The sequence below is a fragment of the Pteropus alecto genome, unplaced genomic scaffold (assembly GCF_000325575.1).
Source record: "Pteropus alecto unplaced genomic scaffold, ASM32557v1 scaffold131, whole genome shotgun sequence".
Classification (NCBI taxonomy): Eukaryota; Metazoa; Chordata; class Mammalia; order Chiroptera; family Pteropodidae; genus Pteropus; species Pteropus alecto.
Window position 1 is genome coordinate 4126015 of NW_006434709.1, and position 7570 is coordinate 4133584.

At 35.1% G+C, this 7570-nt stretch overlaps 1 long non-coding RNA gene across 2 annotated transcripts in view; it reads left to right on the plus strand.

The window, feature by feature from the left end:
- Positions 1-2474, plus strand: part of LOC112477908 — a 23192-nt gene extending 20718 nt beyond the window's left edge. For both annotated transcript variants that reach the window (XR_003045665.1, XR_003045666.1), the window contains exon 3: positions 479-2474. This is a non-coding gene — a long non-coding RNA (uncharacterized LOC112477908). The remainder of the gene's footprint in view (positions 1-478) is intronic.
- The last annotated feature ends 5096 nt before the right edge of the window (positions 2475-7570 follow it).

Genomic DNA, 7570 nt, shown 5'->3' on the forward strand with positions numbered 1-7570 from the left:
GAATGCATTTCTTAATTTATCCCCATTGAGGATACAAATAGGGAAATGTCCCCCAAGTGGAAAGAATCTCTGTCTTCATTTGGGGATATCATCAATGTGTTTCTTTTTACATAATGTTTTAATTTTGATTTTGTATTTATTATAAAAAGGTTGTAAGAGGGGATAGTTATGTTACATTATGCAGTCTTATTCTCAGCTCTAGATTACACAGGATATTTTCAAGTAATGTTTTCTGTCGGTTCTATTAGTATTCAGTATTATATGTACATTTAATTGGATACTTTAGGCTATTGTATAATAATGAAAATTTTAAAATTTTAGATAATTTAAAAAATTATTGTTAGTTCTAAAATTACTTGTTAGAAATTCATGTCATATGGGAAATGAAATTGGAATGGCTGAGTTATGTGTGCTAAGCATCTTACTTGCTAAAATAACAATATGCTAGTAACAAAGCGATGATTTTATATTTTTACAGAGACTACTTTGAATGTTAAAACAGCCAGGACAATAGTCTTGTTGACCATTATATTGGATCAAGAAGTCTGCCTCACATTGCCCTGTCGTGTTGATTTCTGTTACTGTTGCTTCCTGAGAGAAATAACATCTGAATGCAAGCTTTGAAAATGGTGAAGGAAGAGAGAGAAGTTGTTTCCTTTGGGAAAGAGAGGTGGGTTTCTGATAAATGCAACCAGACACTTTTGAGTTAGGTATGGACAGTGGTGTGAGTCAAAGCTTTTCTTATTTTCCAGGTACCTCTCCTTCATGTTCTAATTCGCAGGCTAGAGTTTCAGGAATTCAGGATCATTTCTTAATTAATCCTTATTGTTTGTGAACATAGTGGAAATTCCTCTGAAGTCTAGGATATAGTCTTTTGCCTCCTGTCAGTATAGTTGCCAGGTTTGTCTTTGTGGATTTTCATAGATATTGTAATTAGAAGTTTGGAAAAGCTGAATTAGGCACTGCCAGTCTTATTGTTATGATAACAAAGAAGTCCTGAAATATTTTATATATCCATGTCATGGAGGTTAAGACCAGAATTTACATGGAAACTTTTGTAAGATATTTATACAGACAGGAAATTCAAACTCACCACATTTGTTTTATTTCTGTTCTCACTTATATTCTACAGCTTCTACATGGTAACTCTTTATGGCAAACATGATGCTATGGTTTCCAAAGAAAGGCTTAATAGGACTCTGCTCTATTTGTAATTGGGAGGTGTGCGGTGGTTCAAAGGAAAGAGTACTGAATTCACTGTCTGGAGAATCTGGAATTCCAAAGCTATGAATCTGAGTCTTGGTGTGTCATTTACTAGTTATGCGAAACTAAGCTAAATTAATTTTTTCTGAGTTTCGGTTTCCTCATCTGCAAAATGACATTAGTAATGCCTCATGAGGTTGTTGTGAGACTTAGATACTGTTTGGAGAAGTGCAATGTCAGCTGCATAATGGTAAACAAAGTTAGGTGTGGTCTTTTCCCTGATGGAGCTGCTTATCAAAGAGGGACAGTCAGTAATTAGATAATATCACCCACAAATGTAAAATTGCACTTGCGACAGGTGCTGTGACACAGAGTTTTTTTGCACCTACATCTTATCTTCCAAAAAATCCTATTATCTCTGCCTTTAAAATACAGGTAGTCCTCACTTTGTGGTTCTGATAGACATGAATTGCAGTTATCATTGGTTTAATTAAGTAATACCAGTTCACCAATAACACAGTTCAAATTTAAGTTACCACAGTATATTAACTATGAGTAAGTACATAAAGTACAAACTTCACTGCTTACTCTTCAGTCCACATATTCTTACATAAATGAGAAATGTGCATCATAATCAATGACCTATCACTTTGTTTCTTTTAAAGCCTGTTGGTGTTTGGTCACTGCACATTTGTTATTTAGTTCATGCACAGACAGCAAAGTGTGCGATCTCATTGCCTCTTCATTTCTTGGTGATAAACCGACACAGCATTTTGCAAAAATGGATAATTGAAAAAGGGACTGACCCACAAAGATTAAAATGTAGCAAAGAAATGAAAAATGATAATGCTTGAAGTGAAATTCAAATCGAACACAAGTGGAGTTATAGAAGAAACACCTGTTCAGGGAAATGTTGGCACAGCCATAGTTCAAGAGACTCTAGATTTGTCGCTAGAGGGACTTAGTTAAGATAGACTTATCAACATAAGTGAAGAAAGAGGTCTTGGCAAAAAAAAGATGAATGCCCCAGAGAAGGTGATGCTGACAAATAACTTTACACTAAGAGAACTCTAGGAGGTATTTCAAGACATCGAAAGTGCAAAGGATAAAATGTTTGAAGCCCACATAGACTTAGGAGCACCACCATTCACCAAGGCATAGGAGAGATGCTTGCTCATTATTTTAAGTTTTACAAAAAGAAAAGGGCAAATTCTGTTCAAATGACTCTTGAAGGGTTTTTTTTTTTTTTTTTTTTTTTCAAAGAAAACACTAAATCTCAATGTTTCTAATGGCTTAAATTACAATGTCCTAAATAAATGAAAGACTATACTATTCTTTCATTCTCCTATATGTTTATAACTGACACTAGGAAGTTTTCAATGCTTTGAGAAAAAAAAATTGAGAACAATTGTAATTTTTCCCATTGATTACTAAGATAAGATTGAGTATTGATTATTAAGATATGTGGTTTTAGTTAGCAGGGACATATTATAGTTCTGCAGTCCATTCAAAGCAAAGATTGCCTGGATATTAAAAAAAAATCAATCACCATCATTGATACTATTCTGATCTGAACCACTGTCACCTCTTACCTGGACTATTACTATAATTTCTTAACTAATTTTCTTGCTTCTGGACTTGCTTTCCTGCAGCTTATTCTTTCTACAGAAGTCAAAGAGATCTTGAAAAACATATGACGGATCACGTTATGCATCTGCTAACGGCTTCCCAGCTCACTCAGAGTAGAAGCCACTGTCTTTACTTTTATAAGGTCCTATGTGATCTATGTCCTAGGTACTTTTCTGGCATCATCTTCTATTCTCTCCCTTGTTACTTTCTGCTCCAGCCAGAGGCCAACTGCTGTTTCTCAACCCACCAGGTGTGCTACTGCCTCAGGGTCTTGGTGTTCACTGTTCCCTCTCTGGAATGCTCTTTTTTCAGACATCTGCATGGCTTATTTTCTCATTTCCTTCTTTGTGATTACTTTTCTGGCAACCTTATCTAAAATTTCATCCTCTCCTTGAACATTTCTTATTTCTCTTATTTTTTTATTTTATTTCTTTTTACTTTAACAAAGTAAATAATATATAGTGTTACTGATATAACATTATATGTATATTTACTTTTTTCATCTTGTTTTTTGTTATTCTCTCTACAATGTAAGCACAAAAAAGACAGGAAATATTTTGGTTTTATTCTCTACCTTATATCCTCAGTGCCCACAGTAGTGCCTGACACATGGTAGAAGGCCTCTAAATGTTGACTAGATTACAGTTAAGTACATGATTGAAAGCCTACAGTTTTTAATATTTCTCAGAAATAAAATTATTTCTAAACTATAAAGGAATTACTTTATGCTATTTGACAAGTAAATGTATATTTTCCCTGCCTGAATATTAAGTTTTACCATAAAATAAAAACAACTAAATATAGCTTTGCCTTCAGTGACTGATATATTTTCATTTAGTTTACTATTAATCTTCTGTTTGTGTATGTTGATGAGAGTTATATCTGAGTCCATTTACAAATCTAGTACCATAATTTTAATTAATTCTATTGTTCCTTCCCTGTGTTCGATGCCTCAATTCACCAGATAGTATAAGCACTAGATCAAAGTGTGTCATATTATGTATTGAGAATGTCATTAACCATATAAAATGGTGATGAGTTTTCAGAAGACTGAAGAATGTCTATTTTTGGTAGGGTGCAGAATATTCAGTAAGTACTTGGTGATAAACAAATAAATCTCCATTATCAACGCTTGCCCATGCACTGCCATCTTCAATAATTACTTCTGTAGCTCTCATTTTTTTTCACGAAGAAGAGGTATTCAATCTCTAAGAATTTATTCCTTGAAATTTTATACATTATACATTAACATTTAACTTAGAAACAATTTCAGACTTATAGAAAAGTAAAAATAATACAAAGAATCCCTATATATCCATCACCCAGATCCTTTAAATGTTAACATTTTACTGTTTGCCTTATCATTCTTACTACCTATATTATAAGTATATATACATTTTTTGTCCTGAATCATTTGAGAAGAAATTTCAAATATATGTCCTTTTAGCCCTAAATATTTCAGTGTGTATATCTAAAAACAAGGACATAATCTTTGATAACCTCAGTATAATGATCAAAATCAGGAAATTATACATTTACTTTTAGACAAAGCATTTCTAAAACTGTATATATCGGAAACTGATATCATCCTGATTATTATATCTATAATTTAATCTGCTTTCAAAGGGAGCACTATGTCAGTGTTGCCTTTTGTTCTTATTTTACAAATTTTGCTTCAAATGATGTCAAAATGAAGCTTATTTTGTCCTGACAATGGTTATATCACACTGCTTCTTCCCTGTGAATTTAAAACAGCAGATCATAAGTTATTCTGAGACCTCCCAGAAATAACACATCTGTCTCAGTTTTTAATATTACTATTTTGGGTCTGGTAAAATTAGAGAAGATTTTGGGATTCAAAGATTTGTGATGCGTGGCTTCGAATGTTCAGTGCTTTTTCTTCCCACAAATTATGATGTGTCTTTGTTACTGTGATGTCATGGTACTGCCCCCCTCAAGCACTGTATCGCTTTAGCTTTTCTGGTGTAATGAGCACATGATGGATTCTTTTCTACTCTGCTCTTTTAGCTTGCTCCTCTCATCTCACTGGGTGCTGAAAATTTTCCAGGTTCTTTGTAGGCAGGTCTGTTGGTACATTTACTTATCATAACCCCTCAAATTACCTTTGCCAGTCAGGGGAACACTGGGGGAAGTGGAAGCAGTCTTTAACTTCTTATACTTACTCGTTTTTAATTTATTGTAAAAAATTGACCTGTTTTGAGGCTTACTGTCTTTAGATGCGAACGAACCATCTGCCTTACTAGTCATTGTCATTAACTGAACCCCTGGTCCGTCTATTCACCGTCAGCAACCACACTGGCCTTCTGGCTCAATCACTCCCTTTCCCCTAAGTCTCACATCCACTCTTCATCTTTCATGCCTATTTTGGAGATCCCTTGGCCATCAGGAGATAAATCCATGTTAGGCCAAAATTCACTGACTGGTTTTTTTTTAAAGCAGTAAGACGAACATTTCAAAATGCTAAAACTGGTAGTCTATATAATTGTTTACAAATATTCAGGCTTTGTAGGAGAGTGAAATACCCCATTTCTTTGAACTGAGGAGTGGCCAAGTAAGTTCCTCTGGCCAATGAAACATGAATGGATCAATCACGTGTTAATTCCATTTGAAAGCTTTCAGAGCCAGTGAGTGGCTCATTACATTTTTCCTTTCTCTGTGGTTGCTAAGATGTGATGTATATGTGCAATAGACGATTGTTTTAAGGTGCTGATATTTTCTGGTTGTTGAGTCTCTCAGCACAATATAGTATATGTTCGTGGATATCTTAAGAAACAGAGATTACCCTCCCCATACCCCCCAAGAACCTTATCTGTAAGGTTCTTTATTTTCTATCTGAAATAATCTATACTGATGAGTTTTTGTGTGTGTTTCCTAATTTTTGAACACTCAAATACATTGAACTTCTCCAAGATAAAGGAGCATATAAAGAGAGTTTTCCTTTTGTAGCTGTTTTTCTATTACCTGCCTCAAATGGGAACCTTGCTGGAACAAAGATAATTGATGATGTCATCCAATTGTACCTTTCTTTTGGTATTTCAGGGGCTGAGAGAAGGTTTTCTCTAACAAAATATTAAAATGTTTCTTCTCTTCCCTTGCCCCCGACATAATCTATATCCTTTCTTGGAATAGAATTGTCAGAGCCTTCCAGTACTTGGTTTGGAAATTAAAGTGTCAGCTCTAAGCTTCAAAAAACAATCCTGATAATACTGATCAATCCTAAGAAAATGAAGAATTGCTATGTGTCCCCTATCCCAAGGAACTCCTTGGCCTATAAGTAAGATCTTTTAAGAGTCTTCCTGAACAAGGGGTCATATATTCGGAATATGACATTGGTTTGGCCTCTTCTTTAGTCTCCATTTCTTGTTTTCATCGTCCCAGAACTAGAAGAATATTCTTATTCTTTTTTCCCTGTTTGTTTAAAGCTCTTGAACATCACATCTTTCTTCTAGAGGTCTTGTTCACTTTCAGTGGTATGCTAGAGCTGGCTCCCACAGCTTCCTGAGAGCAGACTATATTTCTTCCCAACTTTGTTTTCAGTGACTTCACATTGGGTTCAGTCACACCAAGCATGGTGGGTGATTTACAGAGGAAATAAAGCACACTGGTTTATTATATTTAAATTTTCATATATGGATAATTTTTGCCCAGGACTTAATCCTAAACCTCCTTAATCTCTTCAACTCCAGCCATCTTCCCTCATCCCATTTCTGCTGCTCACTCCCAAAGACATATTCTCCTTGACATAATTTGGAACTGACTTGTCTCTGAAATATCAGACTCACATTCAGTACCCAGAGTTCATTCAAACTCCAATATTCTCATTGCTCTCTTACTCTCATTATCCCAATTTTTAAGATCTCCAATCCACTTTCCCCCCTACTTCTTTAAATATATCAGCCCTCCTCTGTCTCTACTTCTTTTTCTGACCAGCCTAGTCCCCACAATCCAACACATCAATTATATTTTCATTTTCTCTTAATCCTTTTCAGCTCCCACGTGAATCATTCAGTCAGTCCTTGTAACTTTTGTGCTGAAGACTGTTGAACATAGCTGGAGAAATTTAAGTAACCACAGAGAAGTGGTGTATATTTGCGTTTTCTGATGCAGGATTGGCAATCATGTAGTAAATATTTTAGGCTTTGTGGGCCACGTACTATCTTTTTTTTTTTTTTTAAATGTTGTTGGTTTCTTTTTTTGTATGATACTTTACAAATGGAAAATTTGTAGCCTGGGAATTTATAAAAACAGGGCAAGTACTGGAATTAAAAGCCAGTCCCTGCTTTCACCTCAGATTGACTCATAACGATACTTGGCAATTCTTGTCAAGAACCTCTATTTACTCCCGTTCTCCACAGCAACTTTTTAACTTTGACCATCGAAAGGTTTCCTACACAACCTTACAGCCAAGTACAACAGAAAATATAAATAGCCCCACAAATCCCTAATGAGAAATACTATATGAAACACACTCATTGGTACACTTACCGGCAAAGAGATGTTCTCAAGCCTCTCAGCCATTCAGATACATTCATACCTCAGGAACATTACAGACTATTACATGTCACCTTTGTGGTTGTTTAGAAGAGCCCAAATTGTGAAGACTGAGCTCCTGAGTGCCAGAGAATTTCTGTATTAACAGTCGTGGCAAGGATTGTTAGACTTTCTGTCAGACTTTCTGCATACTTACTTTGCACATGAGGACTCTTCACCTGGCATC